This window comes from Podarcis vaucheri (assembly GCF_965113315.1).
Source record: "Podarcis vaucheri genome assembly, chromosome: 3".
NCBI classification, from domain to species: domain Eukaryota; kingdom Metazoa; phylum Chordata; class Lepidosauria; order Squamata; family Lacertidae; genus Podarcis; species Podarcis vaucheri.
The window spans coordinates 118,424,745-118,450,304 of NC_138761.1; the positions used below are offsets into that span (position 1 = coordinate 118,424,745).

Here is a 25,560-nt window from a genome sequence, read left to right on the forward strand (position 1 = left end):
CCTTATGCTACTCATTTTTGTTACATAGAAATTGTTCCAGTTTTCAATAGTTTTGCTTTTGATTTGTTTTAACAGTAATTAGTTACACTCCTTGCAATGTCCCTCACCCTTCCTGGGTGTTTTTGCCTGCCTGGAATGTGCCCTTGAACTCTGACGATGTCTCTTGTGTGGGCATGTTCAGGGATGCAGGAGAGGATATATTGTCTGATTACATCCTTATCTAACTTGTGTTAACAAGTTCCACAATTTCAGCAGAGTAACATTCCCCTCTTTTAAATTTGCAGCGGAAGTGTTTTGCTTAGGCTCGCTAAAGCCTCTACAATAACTGTTCTGGTATTTCCCCCTTATTCCCTCATAAAAGATAAGACACGACACAGTATTCTACAAAAGTATAAAAAGAGTTTACTCACATTCTGTTCACAGTCGGATCCCAGAAGGCAGACTTAGCTTAGAAAAGTAACATAGACTTGGAATCTCTCTCATAAGAAGACAGTCCCTTTGTCCTCTCTTGGCTGGAAGCCAAGAGGGCATCTTTGGCTTAGCAGATATTGCTTCTTTGATGCATGTGTTGAAAGAGGAGTGTGATGGCTGCCCTGCCCTGTGCTTTTGTCCTTACCTGCACAGGTGAGGCCACACCCACCTCTAGTCACATGCAGAGGAAGTCTGTCCCAGCCCAGAAGGAAACAGGAAGTTTACCTGCTGGCTGGACAAACATTCCTCCCCAGGTGCAAACATGTTCACTCTAGGAATGTTGTACTTGACTGCTCCTGTGTTTCACATCCCACATCTTGCTCCTCTGAATATGTGGGAATGTTTAGGAAAGTAGGAGAGGATATATTGATTAAATATTATCCCTTCTCACACTAGTGAGCAAGTAGCAGAGCTGGAAGCAAGTTGATGGATTTGTTAGAATCATTTAAGTTAAGCAATCCAGTCTGGCTTGTCCTGTCTGGATTGTTCCTGGTAAGTTTCCCTTCTCATTTCCCTCTAACAACAACAACAACACAAGAGTCTTGATTAAAAGTAAGAGTAAAGTTTACTTGCATTCACAGTAGTACAGTGGTACCTCGGGTTACATACGCTTCAGGTTACAGACTCCGCTAACCCAGAAATAGTGCTCCAGGTTAAGAACTTTGCTTCAGGATGAGAACAGAAATCGTGCTCCGGCGGTGCGGCGGTAGTAGGAGGCCCCATTAGCTAAAGTGGTGCTTCAGGTTAAGAACAGTTTCAGGTTAAGAGCAGACCTCCGGAACGAATTAAGTACTTAACCCGAGGTACCACTGTATTCTGAAAGCAGGCTTTATCTTGTGGTTACAGTTACATTTGTAGATAAATGGACCTTGTGGCTTCCATCCTTTGTAAGGGTGAACCATGTGTTGCTGGCTAAGAGCCAGCAGAGAGCAAAAGAGCAAAAAAGGCAAAAGAAGAAGATGGCTGTGTGACTAGCCCTTTTATAAGGTCTGCCAAGGTCACGCCCATCTACCTGGTCACACACAGGGGGAGGAGACTCCAGAGCAGGTATGACAGGAAGTCCTCCCTGTCTGGAGCAATTCACCTATGTGTCCACTCTGGGCAACAGGAAATGTTGTATTTGACTGTTTCAGTGATGATACATCCCACCGAATGAAGGATAGAGAGCGGGTATGTGGATGTCTGCATAAACTAGGCAAAGGCAAAGTTTGCATTAGTTGCTCTGTCTGTTTTTGCCTCTGAACTGGCCTACCAACAGCATGTGGCCTCCAGAGGGTTGCCCAGAACAGAATGTGGCCCCTGCATGAAAAAGTTCCCCCACACCCATGCCTACAAATGTACAAGGATTGAGGTGTGTGTGTGTGTGTGTGTGTGTGTGTCTATCTGTCTCATTCCCATCACTGTGCTTTAATTTCAGGAGGAACGAAAACAAAACAAAATATCTGAAGGGAGAAAGAACAGCGAGATGACAGCTTAGCACCCTCACCTGGGCATCCCTTTGGCCCTTTAAATTACTCATCAATCCCATTTGAGAGACGAATGGGATGGACCCACGCTTAAAGATGTGGTCCAAATGTCACCATCACACGCACTTGGAGCCTGAGGTCTGAATTTGTTGGCTGTCCTGATCTGATGTGCCTAGCGCTAGTTTTTACTCCTCTTGTGATTTGTGCTAACAAGATGAGTGAAAAATACTTCTTGGGTTCGCCTCCATTTTGATAAGGATTTTATTGTTTTCTGCGGATAGTAAATAATGGATAGAAAAGCCTCTCTCCCTAATTAAAATGGATGCCCCTTGCCAGACACAGCTGATAGCTCTCCCAGTAACAAGAAGCCTAAGACACATGTAAAGCCAGGATCACTGCCGTTCATCTTTGGGTAAGCCGCAGCGCTGCATACAGATGGGCAAAAAGAGCAAACGCAATAAAACTTCGGAGAGCTGAGCCCACAGAATAGGCCAAGTTTTTATACTGCATGATGAGTGCGATAAAAGAAAGTTTTTAAAAAGAAGTGCATTGAATGAAGCCTGCACACCTTTCATGGTTGGACAGAACAGGTGTGTGTGTGTAAACCTGCTGGGTTCCAGATTTTGCTGGACTTCAACTCCCATCAGCCTCAGCCAGCATGGCCAGTGGTCAGGGACGATGGGAGCTGTAGTCAAACAGAATCTGGAGGCTGCTCCTTTAATAATTACCTGGAGGAGGAATTCCCAAGCTATCTGAAGGACTGTGTTATCCCATACAAGCCTACCTGGTCTCTGAGATCTTCTGGGAAGGCCCTTCTCTTAGCCCTGCCTTCTTCCCAGGCATGCTTGGTAGGGATGCGAGACAGGGCCTTCTTGGTGGCTGCTCCCAGGCTTTTGAACTCCCTCCCTAGAGAGGCTAAATTTGCTCCCTCCTGCTGCCAGGAGAATACTCTCTTATCCCAATAGGCTTCTGGGAACTGACTGCTTTTAAGGAAATAGTGTGCTGTGCTGCTTTTGTCTTGTTTTTTGACTACAGTGGTACCTCGGGTTACATATGCTTCAGGTTACATACGCTTCAGGTTACAGACTCCACTAACCCAGAAATAGTGCTTCAGGTTAAGAACTTTGCTTCAGGATGAGAACAGAAATCGTGCTCCAGCGGCGCGGCAGCAGCAGGAGGCCCCATTAGCTAAAGTGGTGCTTCAGGTTAAGAACAGTTTCAGGTTAAGAATAGACCTTTGGAATGAATTAAGTACTTAACCTGAGGTACCACTGTCTCTGTACTTTATTACATTTTTAAAGCATTGCTTTAATTACGTAGATAGTTTAATTACTTTTGAGCAATAACCTTTTTATGTGTTGGTTTTTTTAAAGCTGTGTGTGTGTTTTATCTGTATGTGTTTTAATTTTTTGTGAGCTGCTTTGTGTTCTGGTTCTGGTTGGGTTATAAATATAGAAAATTCCAGAGGTGGAGCTCTAATCACAGTCTACTATAGGGATGCGCAACCCGTGGCTCTCAGATGCTGTTGGACAGAGGTCAGCAAACTTTTTCAGCAGGGGGCCGGTCCACTGTCCCTCAGACCTTGGTGGGGGGGCAGACTATATTTTGGAAAAAAATAATGAACGAATTCCTATGCCCCACAAATAACCCAGAGATGCACTTTAAATAAAAGCACACATTCGACTCTTGTAAAAACACACTGATTCCTGGACCATCCACGGGCCGGATTTAGAAGGCGATTGGGCCAGATCCAGTCCCCAAGCCTTAGTTTGCCTACCCATGTTGTTGGACCGATTTGCTTCAGCCTCAACCTTCATGGCCAATGTACAGGGATGATGGGCACTGAAATCCAGCAGTAACTGGAGGGCTTCAGGTTGTTGTTGTTTAGTCGTTTAGTCATGTCCGACTCTTCGTGACCCCATGGACCAGAGCACGCCAGGCACTCCTGTCTTCCACTGCCTCCCGCAGTTTGGTCAAACTCATGCTGGTAGCTTCGAGAACACTATCCAACCATCTCGTCCTCTGTCGTCCCCTTCTCCTTCCCAACGTCAGGGTCTTTTCCAGGGAGTCTTCTCTTCTCATGAGGTGGCCAAAGTCTTGGAGCCTCAGCTTCAGGATCTGTCCTTCCAGTGAGCACTCAGGGCTGATTTCCTTAAGAATGGAGAGGTCTGATCTTCTTGCAGGTTAAGCACCCCAGAAAGAAGGGAGAGAAAGGGCAACTTATCACGTGTATGTGATACGGGGAGAGACAAGCGTACTGAATCCCCAAAACAGCAAATGAAAGGATGCTACTCTCCAAAGAATAAAGTGATAATGTCTAAAATGTATAAGTTGCTATTCGAGTGGGAGGCAAAAGACGAAGAAGTGAAATCATCACTGATACATTGGGCAATAGATATTGGTCACAATATGGAAACAGAGGCATGGGAACGATTGTGGAATATAGATATTAAATTTACAGCATGTTATGGTTTAAGAGAAAATTATATGAAAATGCTATATAGATGGTATCTAACACCATGGAAAAAATGTATAAACTGAAATTGAATAAGTGTTGGAAATGCAAAGAGAAAGAAGGTAACTTTTTTCATATGTGGTGGCCTTGCAATAAAGCTAAAGCCCACTGGGAAATGATATATGAGGAATTGAGAAAGATGTTTAAAATAGCATTTGTAAAGAAACCAGAAGCTTTTCTTTTGAGAATCATGGGATCAAAAATTCTCAAATATAGAAATTTAAACAATATAGAAATTTATTTATGTATGCAACAACGGCTGCGAGAATGGTATTTGCCCCAAGATGGGAAGAAGAAGTCCCGAAGAGACAAAAATGGCTACAAAAATTAAAGGATTATGCAGAAATGGCAAGACTTACTGGAAGAATAAGAAACCCAGACAACAAACTCTTTAATAGGGAATGGAAATCCTTTATTGAATATTTGCAAACTACAATTTGTAGTTTACAATTTGTAGTCTACAAATTAAGACATTAGCAGGATTATTGTAAAAATGTGCAGTTGCTAAAACTTATATGAAATAGATGAGAAAAAGCATGAATAGATTTAATTGGGAAACTCAGGGGGAAAGAGAGTAGTTAAGGAACCGCAGAAAGAGGTTTAAAATGTAACAATGATTTTCATATTGTTAGAAATGCCTTTTCTTTCTTCTTTTTAATAGCAATTCTTTATTGATTAAAAAATTTGCATGTCTTCTTTGTTTCTTATCTTTGTCACTTCTTTACTTCTTCTTTTTCTTTATAAATTTTCTATCATTTTCTTTCTTTCTTTTCCCTCTTAAGAGATAGTACATAATGTTTGTATAGACATGTTAGAAATGTCTTTTCGTTACGAATGAAAATAATAATTCTTTTTTTTAAAAAAAAGAATAAAGTGATGTGAACCACCTCAACAGCAAAGAACGTTTGCTATGTGTGAGGTGTTTTCTGAACCAAATGCAATTTCTAATCAGAGGGTAGCGGCTGAGATTATCTCTCTTTTTTCTTCTGTTTTTGGTCCAGCAGGAACGTAAAGGAGGAGTCAGGCTCTGAAGACGATGCAACATGACTAGCTATGGTCCACCCACCTTGACTTATAAGAAGGAAGATGCTTTGTCAATCCAGAATGCGGCAGCTAGACTGGTGACTGGGGGCGGCCGCTGAGACCATATAACACCGGTCTTGAAAGACCTACACTGGCTCCCAGTACGTTTCCGAGCGCAATTCAAAGTGTTGGTGCTGACCTTTAAAGCCCTAAACGGCCTTGATCCAGTATGCCTGAAGGAGCGTCTCCACCCCCATCATTCTGCCCGGACGCTGAGGTCCAGTGCCAAGGGCCTTCTGGCGGTTCCCTCATTGCGAGAATCAAAGCTACAGGGGACCAGGCAGAGGGCCTTCTTGGTAGTGGCGCCCGCCCTGTGGAACGCCCTTCCAGCAGATGTCAAAGCGATAAACAACTACCTGACATTCAGAAGACATCTTAAGGCAGCCCTGTTCAGGGAAGTTTTTAATGTGTGATATTTTATTGTATTTTTGGTTTCTATGGAAGCCGCCCAGAGTGGCTGGGGAGGCCCAGCCAGATGGGCGGGGTATAAATAAATTATTATTATTATTATTATTATTATTATTATTATTATTATTATCAGGGGGCAGGATGCTGTTTCTCTGCTCCCCCCTATCTGCTCCCCATGGTGCATGCCCTCTCACTCTCCCTACAGTCTGGGTTTGGTTGGATGTTAAAGAAAGGAAGAAAGGATATTTTTTTTATCTTGCTCTCCTATGTGTGAAAAATTGAGGGAGTTTGTTCGAGCAGACACATAATTAGGTTTCATTAAGACTGTATTGCTGAAATTTCAATTTTCATAAAGGTCTTCTGGGGAGAGAACAGTGAATGGAATGCATTTGCTCTCTTTGGAAACAGAAGCACCAGTAAGAATGAAATTTGGATCCCAGGAAGGTAAGGAAAGCTGGAAGGTGGGCTGAGGACAATTCGCCCTTATCACTGCAATATGGAAATTGGAGCTTAATTTTGAAAGCTTGTGATGTGTGTTGTTGTTTAGTCGTTTAGTCGTGTCCGACTCTTTGTGACCCCATGGACCAGAGCACGCCAGGCACTCCTTTCTTCCACTGCCTCCCGCAGTTTGGTCAAACTCATGTTCGTAGCTTTGAGAACACCGCCCAACCATCTCGTCCTCTGTCGTCCCCTTCTCCTTGTACCCTCCATCTTTCCCAACATCAGGGTCTTTTCCAGGGAGTCTTCTCTTCTCATGACGTGGCCAAAGTATTGGAGCCTCAGCTTCAGGATCTGTCCTTCCAGTGAGCACTCAGGGCTGATTTCCTTTAGAATGGATGTGTTTGATCTTCTTGCAGTCCATGGGACTCTCAAGAGTCTCCTCCAGCACCATAATTCAAAAGCACCAATTCTTCTGCGATCAGCCTTCTTTATGGTCCAGCTCTCACTTCCATACATCACTACTGGGGAAACCATAGCTTTAACTATACAGACCTTTGTTGGCAAGGCGATGTCTCTGCTTTTTAAAATGCTGTCTAGGTTTGTCATTGCTTTTCTCCCAAGAAGCAGGCGTCTTTTAATTTCGTGACTGCTGTCACCATCTGCAGTGATCATGGAGCCCATGAAAGTAAAATCTCTCACTGCCTCCATTACTTCCCTTTCTATTTGCCAGGAGGTGATGGGCCCAGTGGCCATGATCTTCATTTTTTTGATGTTGAGGTGTAGAGTGAATTAATTTTGTTCTATTAGGGAATTTTTTTCCACATGTGCTGGACATGCCCCAGAATAAAAGCATTCTGGGACATGATATACGAAGAAATAAAAAAAATATGATCAGACACACTTTTCCAAAAAAAACCCAGAGTTGTTGTTGTTGTTATTGTTAATAATAATAATAATAATAATAATTTATTATTTATACCCCGCCCATCTGGCTGGGTTACCCCAGCCACTCTGGGCGGCTTCCAAAAGAATATTAAAATACTGTGATACATCAAACATTAAAAGCTTCCCTAAACAGGGCTGCCTTCAGATGTCTTCTAAAAGTCTGGTAGTTGTTGTTCTCTTTGACATCTGGTGGGAGGGCATTCCACAGGGAGGGCGCCACTACCGAGAAGGCCCTCTGCCTGGTTCCCTGTAACTTGGCTTCTCGCATGACTATTAGGAATTTTTACAACAGGCATTCCAAAGGACAATGAAAGAGTACTTCTATACACAACCACGGGCCCCAGAATCGTGATTGCAAAAAATTGGAAAAGTAATATATTGCCAACAAAAAAAGAATGGCTCTTAAAACTAAGTGAATACTTAGAATTGGCTAAACTTACAGAATCGATAAGAAACCATTCAAATGAGAGAATAAGGAGAGAATGGAACGTCTTCATAACTTACATGAAAAAAGGACATTCCCAGGACTTCACTTGGCTTAGTGTAGATTAAAATCCCACTGGTAATTTGATTGTTCTCCACAGACTTACTAACTGAATACAGACAACAAGAAATTATGAATTATTAGGAACCATTTAAAGGAGGTGGGAAGTCAAGATACAAATCAGGGAGACAAGCCAGAAGTTGTAAAAGGAAGGCTTGGATTCCCCACAAAGATGTATAATTAAAAATGTTTATTTTTCAGTTTTTCTTTCCTTTCCCCTTTTTTTTCCTTTTATGTTTTTCTCTCTTTTCTCTTTCTTTTTTCTGTAATTTTCTTTTGTTTATGCAATATGTATATGTATTTGTAATATTGTATGTAATAAAATAAAATAATATTAATAACAATTTTGTTCTATTATTACGTGTAAAAGGTAAAGGGACCAGTGACTTTGGGGTTGCGGCGCTCATCTTGCTTTATTGGCCGAGGGAGCCGGCGTACAGCTTCTGGGTCATGTGGCCAGCATGACTAAGCCGCTTCTGGCAAACCAGAGCAGCGCACGGAAACGCCGTTTACCTTCCCGCCGGAGCGGTACCTATTTATCTACTTGCACTTTGATGTGCTTTCGAACTGCTAGGTTGGCAGGAGCAGGGACCGAGCAATGGGAGCTCACCCCGTTGCGGGGATTCGAAACACTAACCTTCCGATCGGCAAGTCCTAGGCAGCTCAAGACGGTGAACGTTGTTCTCTTCCATTTTCTCATCACAACAACCTTGTGAGGTTGATTGGGAGACAATGACTGGCTCAAGAAGACATCTGAAGGCAGCCCTGTTTAGGGAAGCTTTTAATGTTTAATAGGTTATTGCATTTTAGTGTTTTGTTGGAAGCCGCCCAGAGTGGCTGGGGAAACCCAGCCAGATGGGCGGGGTATAAATTAATTAATTATTATTATTATTATTATTATTATTATTATTATTATTATTATTAAGGTCACCAAGCGAGCTTCATGAAGCCCTGTCTTTTAGGTCCTCGTCCAACACACTAACCACTGCACAAAGCCAAACAGGATGATATTACCCTAATATTTGGAAAGATTGGTGTTGCTCCTCCTTTGACTGCAGTCCTAAATATACTTACCTGGGAGTAAGCCCTGTTGGCTCTAGAGGGGCTTAATTCTGAGTAAACATGTGCTGGATTGGGTTATAAAGGTAAAGGTAAAGGTACCAGGTAAAGGGCCAGTCGTGTCCGACTCTAGGGTTGCGTGCTCATCTCGCTCTAGAGGCCATGAGCCGGCGCTGTCTGAAGACACTTCTGGGTCACGTGGCCAGCGTGACGAAGCTGCATCTGGTGAGCCAGCACCGGCGCAGCACACGGAAACGCCGTTTACCTTCCCGCTATAAAGCGGTACTTATTTATCTACTTGCACTTAAGAGTGCTTTCGAACTGCTAGGTGGGCAGGAGCTGGGACCGAACGACGGGAGCTCACCCCGCCGCGGGGATTTGAACCGCCGACCATACGATCAGCACGTCCTAGGCACTGAGGTTTTACCCACAGCGCCAGTGGGTTATAATCCACACTTAATACAAGCATGGAGGGTTTTGGAAATCCATATGTGTAAATAAGACAGTCATCGTAATTTCCAGTTTCACTAATAGGAATATGATTCTCTGTTCACTGACTTTCCCCCCTCTGTTCCTTTCTTTCCAAGGCCCCCCGTGAGGTCCAAAGAGCAAATTAGTGTTAGAGGTGAATAATCCGTTGAGTTCAACAAGAATTCTATCTAACACAGGATAGCAGAAATCAATTTTTATGTATTTTTGACTGCTCTTCAGAATAGCCTGTAGAGATGACTATCCCAGTGTGCCAGCTTGCAGGATATTATCTTTGTTCTTTGTGATCTACAGGTTATAACACTGTCATAGTGATTTTTTGATACTGCCAGGCTGGGAATGACAATTTCAAGATCTTTAGCTGTGTTTTCGGCTCCATCACCTAATACCTCTCAGTTGTTTTTAGATGATCACATTCCAGACAAACACTAACATGCTTTTATCAGTTCCAGGGCACTATACAAAATGCGGGTTTTCATGTCATGATTTTTTCTGAGGCAATGCTTGGAATCTTAAGTATCCCCTACCCCCTAAATGTATGGAACGCAGGTGGCGCTGTGGGTAAAACCTCAGTGCCTACGGCTTGCCGATCGTATGGTCGGCGGTTCGAATCCCGTCTTTCGGTCCCAGCTCCTGCCTACCTAGCAGTTCGAAAGCACCCCTAAGTGCAAGTAGATAAATAGGTACCGCTTTATAGCGGGAAGGTAAACAGCGTTTCCGTGTGCTGCGCTGGTGCTGGCTCGCCAGAGCAGCTTCGTCACGCTGGCCACGTGACCCGGAAGTGTCTTAGGACAGCGCTGGCCCCAGGCCTCTTAAGTGAGATGGGCGCACAACCCTAGAGTCGGACACGACTGGCCCGTACGGAACAGTAACGTTGTTTAAATTCGTCTCACTTACCCAAGCAATGAGTAGTCCAGAGAGAGCACTTTAATTCTGGATGAAATCGCAGAATTAGGCCCATGACATTCTAATCAATGCAGCAAGTTTCATATCACTAACTTCACTCATTGATTCACTTATGCGATTGTTTGTCTCAGAACTTCTACAGGAAAATAATCATTCTGGTGAATTTCCATATTACTTGTTGACAATGTGTTATGCTTTTGGTGAGGAATGCACACAAGACATTTTATGAAACTTACTGGAACTCTTTTGTTGTCTTTTGGAATTTTGGGGGGGAATGTTTTGCAGGAACCTCCAAGTTCATTATAAGATTATCTGGGCTGTGAGCCTACGAATCCCTTTGGGTACATACAATTGCTTGCTCACACCCAACAAGCCTTGTAAAATCTTACTCTCCCATTAACAGCAGCTTTCCACATTGCACGGCAAGCCTTTTTTCAAATTCTGCTGACTTTGGAAACTGGCTGATCAAACATTGCAGGGATTTCAACCAAGACTGGAGAACCTTTGGCCTACCAGATGTGTCTGGACTCCAGTTCCCATCAGTCCCCACCAGGTTGGTCAGAGGGGTAGGAAATGAGTGACAGGTGCCTGAAGAGATGAGATTCTCTCTCTCTCTCTCTCTCTCTCTCTCTCTCTCTCTCTCACACACACACACACACACACACACACCATTGTAAAGGTACCACAAAGCAAGTATGTTTTCATCTCAAAAGTGTTTATCGGCTACACATGTGCATACAGAGACTATACAGGTATATGACTTATCTGCCCTCGGTGCCCAAAGAGGATATTTTGCATTGCCTTCTACTAATGAAGCTCTATTGATTCATGTCGTAAAACATAGTTTATATCCTGGGAGCTTGAGACATTGCAGACATCTACATCTGTATATTTACATCGACTCTATATTGCATTATCTCTTCATTATAACAATACATTTATGCAATGAATACATGAGCAGCATACACTGGAAGCAAGAGTAGCTCTGTAACTTAGGGACAGCCTTCTCCAGGAGTTGCTGGATTTCAACTCCCATCAGCCCCAACCAACATGGCCAATGGCCAATGGTGATGGGAGTTGTGGCCCGATGACACTAGGACACTAGGTTGGGGAAGGATGATGTAGCACAATATACAAAGTCTGTTGCAGGCATGCAAGTAAAGCTGTCAATGGGTGGAAGTACTGGCATGCTAGGGTTTGACACAGTATTGTGTGAGCTGCTTTAGATTTCAATGAGAAGAAAAGGCAGAGTTTTCTCTAGTAAAGGTAAAGGGACCGCTGACCATTAGGTCTAGTCGTGGCCGACTCTGGGGTTGCGGTGCTCATCTCGCTTTATTGGCTGAGGGAGCCGGCGTACAGCTTCCGGGTCATGTGGCCAGCATGACTAAGCCGCTTCTGGAGAACCAGAGCAGCGCACGGAAACACCGTTTACCTTCCCGCCGGAGCAGTACCTATTTATCTGCTTGCACTTTGAGGTGCTTTCGAACTGCTAGGTTGGCAGTAGCAGGGACCGAGCAACGGGAGCTTACCCATATATGCTATATGGTAATTTACGGACCTAACAGGTATCTAAAGCCATTTGCACATGTTGCCATGCAACCGGTCCATGCAGAATGTAGGCACCCCAGATATAAAAATGAGCAAACCAGTGATATTTTAGGGAGCAGGCGGGGCCCATGACTTACATCATAGGACAACAACACAACACAAAACACTGTTGCTGTATGTAGGTTTTATTTTATTTGTTTTTATCTTATATTTTGGAAATGTACATCCAGGGTTTTTTCCTTTAATTTTTTTGGGGGCCCCCCAAGAGAGGGGGCCCTAAGATATAGTTTGTTTAGCTTATATACGTAAATCCGGCACGGCCAAGTGGGTATGAGTGTGTGAAGGCCTGCCCTTTGTGGTAATTCCTTTCACCCTCAACCAGTGGGGATGGTGAACTTCTGAAATGGAGAGCTCTACACCAGCCTTAGGGACACGGGTGGCGCTGTGGGTTAAACCACAGAGCCTAGGACTTGCCGATCAGAAGGTCGGCGGTTCAAATCCCCACGACAGGGTGAGCTCCCCTTGTTTGGTCCCTGCTCCTGCCAACCTAGCAGTTCGAAAGCACGTCAAAGTGCAAGTAGATAAATAGGCGGGAAGGTAAACGGCATTTCCGTGCGCTGCTCTGGTTCGCCAGAAGAGGCTTAGTCATGCTGGTCACATGACCTGGAAGCTGTATGCCAGCTCCCTCGGCCAGTAAAGGAAGATGAGCGCTGCAACCCCAGAGTCGGTCACGACTGGACCTAATGGTCAGGGGTCCCTTTACCTTTGCCTTGAACCAACCCTGCCCCCATTTAACTTTTTGCCCCAGTCTTTTAAAGTGCAGGTCCACACTTAAAAGCTCTGTCTCTGAGCGTGTGAGCTATTTTTGTTTTTCCTGGGAGCTTTCCCCATGAAAACCTGCTCTTTAGCACTCAATTGGAGCAAGCCCCATCTAGAATTGTTGCTTGTAGCGACTAAACAAAAGGTTGCTGTTGTATCGCAGAAAGTTAATAAAATCTCTCCCCATCGCTTACCCATCTTTTCTTATGTGCAAAGCTCCTGCTAGCAGTCTATAGCACCCTCTGCTGCTTCTGTTTCAAAACTGCTTCTTCAAAAGAGAAGCTAGGCAAAAACAAAACCATGTCTTAACAACAAGAAAGGGAGGCAAACAGATTGCGCTTTTTACTCACAGTGTCAGGAAACGTTACTCGTACAATCAAAAGTCAATGTTTAGGAAGCCTCCGTTCGCCAAAGAAAAGTCCGTTTCGCCACGGTTTTCATTTACGGAGCGCTTTTGACATCTCTGTGAAGAATGGCTTGTTGTGATTGCGCAGTAATGGGTAGTATAGACAGACACATCTCGACGGCTATCAGTCAAGGCCAGTTAAAAACATCCCATCGCACTTTAGAGTGATGAAGAGGCAGAAGCCAGAACGGACCCATGCAGTGATGCAGATGAAAAGGGAAGGCCTGATTCTTAATGGCTGGGGTCACCAGGGGCAGGAAGAAGGTTTAAGTGGTTGGTGGGTTGTGTTGCTCCTGATGTTTCTTACAGATCATCATTCAGTCATTCTCAGTCACCTCAATGGCCATCTGGAAGTGAAACACTTTTTCCGTTTAACCATTTAGCGATAGCCCCTAAAGACCACCCTGAAATAATTTGTGGAGAGTCCCCAAAGACTACCATGAAGCAGTCCTTATTTACGGCATTCCAATGGGCAGTCAGAAATGGGGTGGATTCCTGCGGTCATTTGGAAGGAATTGGTGCAATTCCACAGTTATTCAGCATCACACTTGAGGGATGGAAGACCTGCAGCCCTCTAGAAGACGTTGTTGGACTTCAGCTCCCATCAGACCCAGCCAGCGCACTCAATGGTCAAGCATGATGGGAGTTATAGTCTGGCAACACCTGAAGGAATGTTTTCTCATTGTGAAGACAGGGATAATGAGCGTCAGCTCCAGAAAATATGAGAGAAGGCGGCTTTGCCTCTTTTTCCTGTCCTTGAAACCTCTACACTTTGTCCCTCCCTGTTGTTGTTGTTTAGTCGTTTAGTCATGTCTAACTCTTCGTGACCCCATGGACCAGAGCACACCAGGCACTCCTGTCTTCCACTGCCTCCCGCAGTTTGGCCAAACTCATACTGGTAGCTTCAAGAACACTGTCCAACCATCTCGTCCTCTGTCTTCCCCTTCTCCTTGTGTCCTCCATCTTTCCCAACATCAGGGTCTTTTCCAGGGAGTCTTCTCTTCTCATGAGGTGGCCAAAGTCTTGGAGCCTCAGCTTCAGGATCTGTCCTTCCAGTGAGCACAGGGCTGATTTCCTTCAGAATGGAGAGGTTTGATCTTCTTGCAGTCCATGGGACTCTCAAGAGTCTCCTCCAGCACCATAATTCAAAAACATCAATTCTTTGGCCAGCAGCCTTCTTTATGGTCCAGCTCTCACTTCCATACATCACGACTGGGAAAACCATGGCTTTAACTATACGGGCCTTTGTTGGCAAGGTGATGTCCCTCCCTACTTGGGTGTAACAACCAGAAGTCTTTCTGGCTGCCTACATGGGTTTTGCTGTCCATATGCTACCTTAGATTCTTCCTGAATTTTTTCTTTTACATTAAGATGTACCTCGGTCTGTAGCAGCAAAACTGTCAGCCAAAGCTGCTATGTTTTAATACTCCACTATGTCTATTTTTGAACAGGACAGTCACATTTTACCTCCCTGTTTCCCTTCTAGGGGTGTTTCCAGACAGGTGATGCCTACAGCTTCCCAATAATTGCTTTTCCTTCTGCAAGCTACCAGTCGCCGTTGCCTTTCCACAGTGAGTGTGGGTGAGTGACAGCAACACAGCACTTGTTCCTGTGTGTGTACATCCCACTATGGCCTCCTCCAGGCAACCTGCTTGTGAAGCATCCATTCTGATTTGCTAGCAAGAAGCTTACACAGAGCTTGGATCACAGCCAGTTTTTTACTGAGCATTAGTTCCAATTTGTCTATGAGGAGGTTAAATGGCTGCAGGTATTCTTCCTGCATTTGTCCTGATCTGCTTGTGCAGCGGTTATATGTCTTCCTATTAATCACCACACACTTTTCCAATGCACTTTCCTAATCACAAAAGTCCCTTTTTTAAAAAAAAAGTCACCTTGCTGCACCAGGACAACAGAACATTTTAATTACACAAGCCTAAATTTCAGGTATGTGATTGAATCTCTTCTGAAATAATGGCAGTCTGGAAGCAACCCATGTTCCATCGTAGGTGTGCAACCGTTCGGACAAGGAGGGTACAACTGATTTGAGCAACCGTTTATTCTTATTTATTTTGCTTTGGAGCTAGTAACAGAGGCAACTCTTGATTTACGCGGGGTTTAAGTTCTGGGGATAAAAATCACGTATAGTCAAAACACATTGGGTTCAATGGCAGGTGGGATTGCCCATGTCTATTTTTCCTGTACGGCTGCCCCCTTTCTGCCCCATTATTATTATTATTATTATTATTATTATTATTATTATTATTGCCAAGCACAGAAAAGTGAATTAAATGCACATAAGTTGCGAGTTACCTGTAGTTTATCCTTTTGGATTCTTCTGTTTCTACTTGGGTAAACAACTCAATTAGAAAAAAATCTGGTTACAGATAGGTAGCCGTGTTGGTCTGCCATAGTCAAAATAAAAAAATTCCTTCCAGTGGCACCTTAAAGACCAACTAAGTTAGTTCTTGGTATGAGCTTTCATGTGCATGCATGAAGTGTGCATGCACACGAAAGCTCATACCAAGAACTAACTTAGTTGGTCTTTAAGGTGCCACTGGAAGGAATTTTTTTAGAAAAAAATCTGGTTTGGGTTAGGTAGGGGTCAGCAAACTTTTTCAGCAGGGGGCTGGTCCACTGTCCCTCAGACCTTGCAGGGGGCCGAAATATATTTTGGAAAAAATAAATAAATGAACGAACTCCTGTGCCCCACAAATAACCCAGAGATGCATTTTAAATAAAAGGACACATTATACTCATGTAAAAACACACTGATTACCGGACCATCCACAGGCCGGATTTAGAAGGTGATTGGGCTAGATCCGGCCCCTGGGCCTTAGTTTGCCTACCCATGGGTTAGAGAGCCCAGAATTTGGTTAATTTCTGCCCTAAGCACTGAAACTGGGTTGTTTACCCATTTCTCGTCAATGTAGGGAAATCCTTGAAATGAATGACAATACTGTATAGCACTGGTGCCATATTCCACACCCACCTTTCTTCCTGAATAACGTTTCCAAAGAAAAGAGCCAGTGCGAGAGGTGGATGCCACGATGGCACTTAATTTAGCCAGGTAAGGAAAAAACACAAGAGACCTTTCTTTGAAGTTGCTCACGTTCTTCACTGTCAGTTTGATCAATCGACTGAAACCAATTAAGTCTAAGAGGCTAATGCTCTTATCTCGCTAAATTTAGTGTGACTGGAATCGCTGGGTGGGAAATCAGACATGAAAAGCCGTTCTCACTCCCTGTACCAGAGTTGGTAAATTCTGTCAGAAATGTAGAAAGCTATAAGATTGGGTCACTTTTCGGCTCTTTTTCTATTCTGCCTTCCACAAGACAAAGCAAGAGCGTGGGGACAGAGAGACTTGCCCTATTCTGATTCAGACCATTGGGTCTCTCTTCAGCTCTACACCAGCTGTGGGGAACCTTTGGCCCTCCAGATTTGGCTGAACTACAGTTCCTATAGTCCGTATAGTCTGAACTACAGGTCTATACAGTTAAAGCCATGGTTTTCCCGGTAGTGATGTATGGAAGTGAGAGCTGGACCATAAAGAAGGCTGATCGCTGAAGAATTGATGCTTTTGAATTCCGGTGCTGGAGGAGACTCTTGAGAGTCCCATGGACTGCAAGAAGATCAAACCTCTCCCATTCTTAAGGAAATCAGCCCTGAGTGCTCACTGGAAGGACAGATCCTGAAGCTGAGGCTCCAAGACTTTGGCCACCTCATGAGAAGAGAAGACTCCCTGGAAAAGACCCTGATGTTGGGAAAGATTGAAGGCACAAGGAGAAGGGGACGACAGAGGACGAGATGGTTGGACAGTGTTCTCGAAGCTACCAGCATGAGTTTGACCAAACTGCGGGAGGCAGTGGAAGACAGGAGTGCCTGGCATGCTCTGGTCCATGGGGTCACAAAGAGTCGGACACGACTAAACGACTAAACAACCACAACAACAACAGTTCCTATCATAGCTGGCCATTGGGCATGCTTACTAGGGCTGATGGGAGTTGTGTTTCTTTTTTTTTTAAAAAATATTCTATTGAATTTTTTGTAACAGTTTGCAAAAACAATTATCCAATTTTACATTTTTCAATCTCTCCCCCCCTCCCCCATTGACTTTCCTCATCTTCCCCTCCTGGTTTGTTGCGTTTTTTTTGTTATCATCTGCATGTTAAATGTTATTGCATTGTTTTTCTCCACATTTTACTTAAATAAAATTGTAAATGTTTATTCAAAACCTGCCAATGAGTCCATCTCTTTTTGTTGTCTCTGTAGATAAGTTGTAAAAGGTTCCCATTCTTTTTCAAAGCCACTACAGTGGTACCTCGGGTTAAGTACTTAATTCGTTCCGGAGGCCCGTACTTAACCTGAAACTGTTCTTAACCTAAAGCACCACTTAAACTAATGGGGCTTCCTGCTGTCACGCCGCCGGAGCACAATTTCTGTTCTCATCCTGAAGCAAAGTTCTTAACCTGAAGCACTATTTCTGGGTTAGCGGAGTCTGTAACCTGAAGCGTATGTAACCTGAAGCGTATGTAATCCAAGGTTATTGTCCTTGTATTTCATGTAATTTGTTGGTTAATTTTGCTCATTCTGCATAGTTCATCAGTTTTTCTTGCCATTGTTCTTTCGTTGGTACGTCTCCAGTCTCCCAACCTTGAGCTAATAGAATTCTTGCCGCTGTTGTAGCATACATTAAAAATTTTCATTTTTCTTTCGGCAGTTCTTGACCTGAAACACCTAGCAAAAAGGCTTGTGGGTTGTTGTTTTTTACAAATGTCATTTTAAACATCTTTCCCCAATTCATTATATGTCATTTTGATGGGAGTTATGTTTCAGAAACATCTGGAGGGCCAAAGGTTCCCCACTTGTGGGCCGCAGTGACTGGCAGCAGGTCTTCAGACAGGAACTTCTCCCAGGTGCTGGGTATTGAACTGGAAGCTTCCGAATACAAAGAGGACGTTTGACCCCTGAGCTACAAGGGTAACCTGATTCCATGCATGGACTTACTCCCAAGTAAGTGTGCATAGGATTGTAACCTGAGTGGTTTTAAAAAAACAAAAACAAAAAAACCATTCTCATGCCAGAATTATTATTTAGACCTTATTCCACCCCCACTTCCAAAGAGCTTAAGGCAATAAACTGTTACAGAAAAGCAGCAATGCGAGAGCGAGCTGCAGCTGGCTGGAATGCAAAACAGGATGTTGATATTTGGGACTGTACCGTGAGACCAAAGGGACAGTCTATTCATTGTGCTGAGCACCGGATGTTAGCTCAGAGTGTCATTTGACCTGTACTGGAAGTACAGGGGTGGAGTTTATTCTCTCTGCTGTTTGGAGTCTGATGAGTGCAGACGTATTTCTCTGTACTGCTGCAAAGACAGAAATAAAGCAATGTAAATACATTTCTGTCTGACTCTTTCTCCTCCCTGGGCAAGCAGGGAGGAGGGGAGAGTGGTGTGTTCTTCTCACGCTTGAGGAGGATCGCCGATAGTGACCTAGCCTGTATCCTGCCGGGAGACGCAGACGGGGAGGTCAACAAGGATCTTAAGCCGAGTGCCTGGAGTGGCCAGTTTCCCTCTGATAAAGCTTCCCTCACTTCTATTCTTATAACAACTCTGTGAGGTTAGGCTAAGTTATAGTGATTATCACCACCATCCATTGAGCTTCATGGCCGAGAGGGGTGTCCCCAGTTCTAATTCTGTTTTTAAAAATGTTTTTAGTAGCAATTTCAACATAACAACATATCAAAACATATCATTTTCATTATCCCCCCCTTTTCCCACCACCCTCAAACTCTCCCTCCCCTCCTCCAGAGACTTCCCTCAGCTCCTCTCTCTGATTTCTCAGCCCATATTATTCTCTGCCTATTGTAAAATTATACAAATCCTTACATTATCTGTCTACCATGTTATCAGCAGTAAATTTGTGTATGCTTATTCAAAACCTGCCAAGGAGTCCAATTCATTTTGTGGTGTTTTTAAATAATTTGTATAAAATTCCCATTCCTCCTTGAAATCACAGTTGTCCTTGTCTCGCAATTTGTATATCAATTCTGCCAGTTCTGCGTAGTTCGTCAATTTCTCTTGCCACTGTTCTTTTGTTGGGGTTTCTTCATTCTTCCATCCTTGTGCTATCAAGACTCTTGCCGCTGTTGTAGCATACATAAATAAATTCTTTATTTTCCTTGGCAGGTCTTGTCCTACAATCCCTAACAGAAATGCTTCTGGCTTTTTTACAAATGTCATTTTAAACATTTTCTTCAATTCAATATATATCATTTCCCAATTTTTAAAAACTTCTTTACATTCCCATCACATATGATAAAAAGTCCCTTCCTTTTCTTTACATTTCCAACAAATGTTACAGCCGGTTTTATACGCCCCCAGTATAAATGCTCCGTTCAATGCTCTGTTGCAAAAAAATGTCTCTTTTCAGGTTCCCCTGAATCCGCAAAACATTAGACTCCGACGCATGGTGTGAACTCCCTACATATGTATGAGTGTGGAAGATAACCATCTTTAAAAACAAAACAGGGCATTCCGATCAGCTTCACTTTCGCATTATAGTAGAAGCAAATGCACACAGCGCTTGGGGTGCTATGTGTGTAAGTGTAATGGGAATTGGGGTTGCTTGTGCGTAAACCGCAAACTGCTCCAAGCTGGTTGTATAGCTAAACCTTTCCCTGGTTTGACAGCCCTTACAACGTGACTGTCTTAGTCACTGGCAGAATCCGTCAGTGGGTGTCTCCTAAACTTCCTCCAACATAGAAATTCTTTGACTCCAAGTCTCCTCCTAGATTCTCTGCGCGGAAGCCTTCTGCGCAGCGTAGGCGTGCCAAGCGGAGGTCCTGAGCTCTCTCCGCTGATCTCACTGGAAGAGTCTCGGAGCCTCCCCTCCGCAGTACTCTCAGCCTCCCCTTTCTCCCTGGTGTCCCCTGGATTTCCTTCCCCAGCGGAAGCTCTCTCTCTCGCCTTGCTAGTTCCCTCCCCTGCATCACTGGAGCGTCTTACCTCTCCTCTTGCCTTTGATGGCAGTTCCCTGACAGTAAGCAAGAAAACACCATGGGATTGTCACTTGATTAATTTCCCCTACTGGCCCCCGTCTGCAGGGACGCGGACTTAGAAAAAATATTGGGGGGGCCCGGGAAAGCTCATGAATAATAAATAAGCTCATGAATATGCAAATAAAGTGGCTCCAGCCCTAAATAGGGCAAGCCACGCCCCCCAGCCAGCCGATTGGCTGGCTGGGAGGTGTGGCCAGTCGGAATCCCCTGTTCTCGCGGGATTTCCGGCAGTGCCTCCGATTAGGGCGCGCGGCTGGCTGGCTGGCGAAGGAGCAGGTGAGGAGGAGGCGGGGGACGGCGGCGGCGCTCTGCTGGAAGGGCGCCCGCCCGAGATTATTGGGGGGGCTGAGCCCCCCCAAATTTTTTTTTGAGGGGGCTCCAGCCCCCTCAAGCCCCATGGAGTCGGCGCCTATGCCCGTCTGTTCCTGGGCTCAACTTAAAGTGCTGGCTTTAGCCTCCAAGCCCTAAACGGTTTGGAACCACGCTGCCTGAAAGACCACCATAGGGACCTATCCTAACCACCTTCAGAGGCTCCAGCCAAATGAAGCTAGTAATCACCAAGGAGAGGGCATTTTTAGCATTGGTGCCCTGGTTAGAGAACAACTGCCCCAGAGAACTTCCGCTGGCACCATCGTTGTGCTCCTTTTGGCACCAGCTGAAGACCATACGGCTTGCCCAGGTCTGGGCGGCTTCCAAAAGAATATTAAAAACAGTACAGCTTTTAAAAAAACTAAGCAAACCTTATGCATTATTGCCTAAACTACTTAGTTTTAAAATATGTGTTTTAAGTGCGGTTTTAGTTAAGTTTGTACAGTGGTACCTCAGGTTACATACACTTCAGGTTACATACGCTTCAGGTTACAGACTCCACTAACCCAGAAATAGTGCTTCAGGTTAAGAACTTTGCTTCAGGATGAGAACAGAAATCGTGCTCTGGCGGCGTGGCAACAGCAGGAGGCCCCAGTAGCTAAAGTGGTCCTTCAGGTTAAGAACAGTTTCAGGTTAAGAATGGACCTCCGGAACGAATTAAGTACTTAACCCGAGGTACCACTGTATATTGTTGAAGTCAGAGCTGCGACATCGCAACAAAGTTCAAATCATATGTATGACTGACACCCTTCTTCGAAAATTAAACCAATGTCCAGACTTTAACATTCAAACATTTTACTTGCAGAAACGTATAGATGAATTGAAACATAATATTTACAGTCACATGACTGTCCAAGCGTAGGCTTCTTCTAACTTCCAAACAACTGCATTTCCCTCTCTTTGCAGAGCTCAGCACTCAGTCTTCTGTATCTCCTTTAGCTCCGAGGAGACATTTTCTCTTTTACCCTCTCCTGCAGCTTTGCTCTCTTGCTTTCAAGCAGGGGAAAAGCACTCCAACACTCTATTCAACACAGCAGTGTTCACAGTGGATTCTAAAACACAGTCGTCTTGCATCACATAAAATGGAATCGCCCATGTGACCAATGTTAGCCAATCACATGAGAACTCTAGAGAATTCGTACAAGCATTGACAATCTCAGGGAAATAAATTACTATACTTAACTTACGTGACACCAGCAACAGAGCAGGTGGATATGGAGTGGCCAGAGAGCTCCAGTGGCCCCGATAAGGCTCATGGGTCAGAAATTCTGAGCTTGATGGACCAATGGACTGACTCACTATAAGGCAGGCATCACCAAACTCGGCCCTCCAAATGTTTTGGGACTACAATTCCCATAATCCCTGACCACTGGTCCTGTTAGCTAGGGATGATGGGAGTTGCATAGCTGTCAACTTACAGATTTGAAAATAAGGGACCAGCAGCCTTGAAAATAAGGGGCCGGCAGCCAAAATAAGGGACCTGCAGCCTCACCTGTTCTAGGCACTCCAGTCTTCCTGTCCTCCTGCAGTCTGGTCAAACTCATGCTGGTAGCTTCGAGAACACTGTCCAACCAACTTTGTAACCAGAGGTTCAACTGAATAGAATCTGAATCACATGCACCACAAGGCCTATGCAGCCTCAACTTAAGATGGCTCCCCGGCCTGGCTTTGCACTGCAAAGTTTGCAGCAGCACGTGCAACAAAATGGTGTCCAGCATTCAAAAAACCCCTCAGCTTGCATTAACTAGCCACACACACACACAGCCTCCCCCCCTCGCCACGAGATCGCCAGTCACCCACCATTTTAGTCAACCAGCTCCTTTCTTCCCCCCATAAGTCAATTGAAGGAGTCTCCCAAAACAAATTCAAAAGCCCCCCCTCCCACAAGATCTCCTTTCCTTTCCCCCCACCATGTGCCCCTGCTCCAGACAGACCTTTTCACCCGCAAGGGTGAGTGGGCCGTCGATGACGTATCCATCCGATTCCGATCCGAGCACTCAGCACAGGTATGCTCGACTTCTGAGCCCCTCTGAGCCAAAGGCAGAAAGCCCAGCCAGCAGCCAAACGAAGCCTCAAGGAAAACCACCGTCACCTCTCTGCTGGGAAGCGCTGAGCAAAGGCGAGTCCCCAGGCAACGCGGCCGATTTGATCAGCACAAGGCATGCAAGCTCCACCCCCCAGTCATTCTTAGACTTTTTATTGGGTGAGCAGCGCATCCAAGCAACACAGTTGGAGCCTCTCTCCTCCCTGGCCGGCAGGGAGGGAGGGAGAGGAGCTGCTTCCTTTGAAATTTAAGGGACATCATTTAAGGGACATCCATCAATAAGGGACAGCAGCGGGACATGGCGCTGGAATAAGGGATTGTCCCTCCAAATAAGGGACGCTTGACAGCTATGGAGTTGTAGTCCCAAAACAACTGGAGGGCTGAGTTTGGGGATGCCTGCTATAAGGCATCTTTCTAGGTTCCTACATTCTGTTATGTCTATCTAACTTACTTTGCTTTTTTGGGTATGCTTTTTTGTTTTGTTTTGCTTGCAGTTGGAGAGATTAGCAACCCGGCCTAGATTTTGAAACAAACTGTAAAAACCTGCTAATGGCCTCCATGACTCTTTCAGGTTCTTGCGGCCCCAGGGAAAAACGTCTGCATTAACAAGATGACAAAACGCATATTTGAACTCTCTGTTCCCTCCGATTCACATAGAAAAATCCCATTAATCCAGTGTTTTATTAGATCACACTCCAAGGAGCAGAGAGTTAATTTGGGAGGAGTCAGCATACATTTAAGCGGAACATTAATATTTACCATTTTCAGCTTTTCAGGTCTGTGAAGTGGGTGAAGTGATTGGCTTGAGATTATAACTTCAATTAGGTAGTGCTAATAGGCGAAGCAATGAGGCCTCACTGAGGGAAATTGCTGAAATTGTACTTTAAGTATAGTCAATTAACTAGATTTTGACAAAGCAAGGAAAAGATGAAACAGAAGCCTTTGGATAAAATAATGAGAAGGAACATGTCTGTTTGGGGAATCCTAATATTTTGGTTGAAATCCATTAAGTGAAATTAAATACTATTTTAAACCAAAGTGCTAGAATATCTAATTAAGTTAGCAAAAGGCTTGGGGAAAATGGTATTGTTGGGGGAATTAGAGAGGAGGTTTACTAGCACATCAACCAAGATGGAGCCCATAGGGGTAAAATATATATATATATATATATATATATATATATATATATATATATATATATATATATATTATATTATATATATATATTTGCGTATTAGAAATGGGAGGGGAAACTCCCTGGATAGTGAAACTAAAAATTTAGTGGAGATTTATTTAGGGGTGACTTTGAGGTTTGGAGCTTTAAGAAGGAAATTAAAGATTTTAGTTCAGGAACCATAATTGAGTGAAATATTGGGGAGGGGAAGGAAACCTGGATGTGATTTCTCAGATCAAGTGTTAAATGCCCAAGGGCCAAATAAAAGGAGACTGAATTTATGCTATGTTTGGTCCCGGGATTATGGAAGCAGCAGCCTAGTACTATAGGGAGACCAATAAGAGCCTTTCCAGGTAAGATTTCATTGCACAACTAGGTATGCTAAGCATTTAGCCAGTTGCAGCAATCCAGATGCAGCGGTTCCGTTGCAAAAGTATTCAGCCAAATGACATCTTCCACCTGGGGGAAACCACATTTTCCAAGCAATGCACTGCTATTTTGGTTTGATGGGGGAAATGAATACTTGCACTAGCTAGCGGTTCCACTGTGACAGTGAGAGCAGCCTGGAATGTGATTTTGTGTCATAGGTAGCTATTGGTTAGTAGCTACAACATCACTGGAAAGGATAGGGGCATCTGTTATGTACTGAAGTTCTCAGCCTGGGCCAGCAGGGGGAATACTGTAGATAGTTTTCACTCAAGTCCACATATGCAAATAAGGAATTGAAAGTGACGTTCAGTGATTGGATAGTTACAGAAAGTTGTTACTGTTGCTTTGTAGTGGAGCTCTATATAAGCAGGTTGGCTGAACCCTTCAGCCTAGTTCTGTTCTGGGCCTGTAAATAAACAATTGCTGTGTTGTCTGATATGTTCACCCACAACTTAACAGCATCCTTCCATGCCCTGCAACCATGCAAATAGTATTTTGGAATCTTTCTCTTCTCATGCCTCTTTTAACGGCAGAGTTTCCTCCTACCTCCCTGTTTTGCTTTCTGGCCCCTTCCGTTTAGTCTCAAGTTGTTGCAAAAATGCCCTGGGAAGGCTGCAAACTTCCGAAGTCTTCAGGCCATCTCTCCGGTGGTCCTCTCTGGCTATAAATCTCCCTCAGTCCAGAGAGACCGGTAATAGGCGACCCTCCTCTCCTGAACAGAGCACGCCAGTCTTCTGGCATGTCATAGCAGAAGAAAGACTCAATTGTAGTTCTAAAACTATCTTATTTACAGTCTTAAATACAGAGACTCCATCAGTACGCCTGTGCTCTTTGAACACCAGTACAGAAAAACTGTGACACATACAGAAGTGAAACTAACTTCCAATAGTACTCAATACAGACTTCCTTTCTCACGCTCTCTCAGACACTCATATGATGTATACAATCATAGTGCCACTCGCTGGAGCAGCTCAGACAGATAAAAATCCTAAACAAGTATGGACATTTTTCTTCTGTAGCCTTTCTGTTATGCTCCTCTAGGCTCCAGCCTACCACTGCTCACAAGAAACTAGGAAAGATTGATGCTTAGTGGTCCCCAGATGTGGCAGCAGATAACTTCATGGACTGAGAAGCACATTTGCGTCTGTGTCACCTCAAAATGTGGAAGGCGTATTTCCAGTGGTGGATTTTCCTTGCTGGGATCAAGAAGCCTAATGTTTTAAGATTCTATTGATAAAATATTTCTAAGCTGCTTTTATAGTTAAAGATGTCACCGACATATCACTGTTTTTCTGGGGTTTCTTCCATCCAGGGGCGAACGAAGGCTAACTGACACCCGGGGCAGGGGAAACTGCCGGCTGCGCACGCGTTATGCCGCAACATAC

General features: G+C 44.3%; 1 protein-coding gene and 1 long non-coding RNA gene across 3 annotated transcripts in view; one reads left to right on the forward strand and one right to left on the reverse strand.

Moving 5' to 3' along the window:
- The window catches only part of FGF18 (fibroblast growth factor 18), a 248,047-nt gene that overhangs the window by 22,027 nt on the left and 200,460 nt on the right, over nt 1-25,560 (forward strand). The gene's annotated exons all lie outside the window — the stretch shown is intronic.
- On the reverse strand, nt 7,832-13,441 carry LOC309528898. Its single transcript, XR_014217970.1, has 2 exons — nt 13,294-13,441; nt 7,832-7,922 (listed from the first exon to the last, which is right to left on the reverse strand). It is a non-coding gene; the product is annotated as an uncharacterized lncRNA (long non-coding RNA).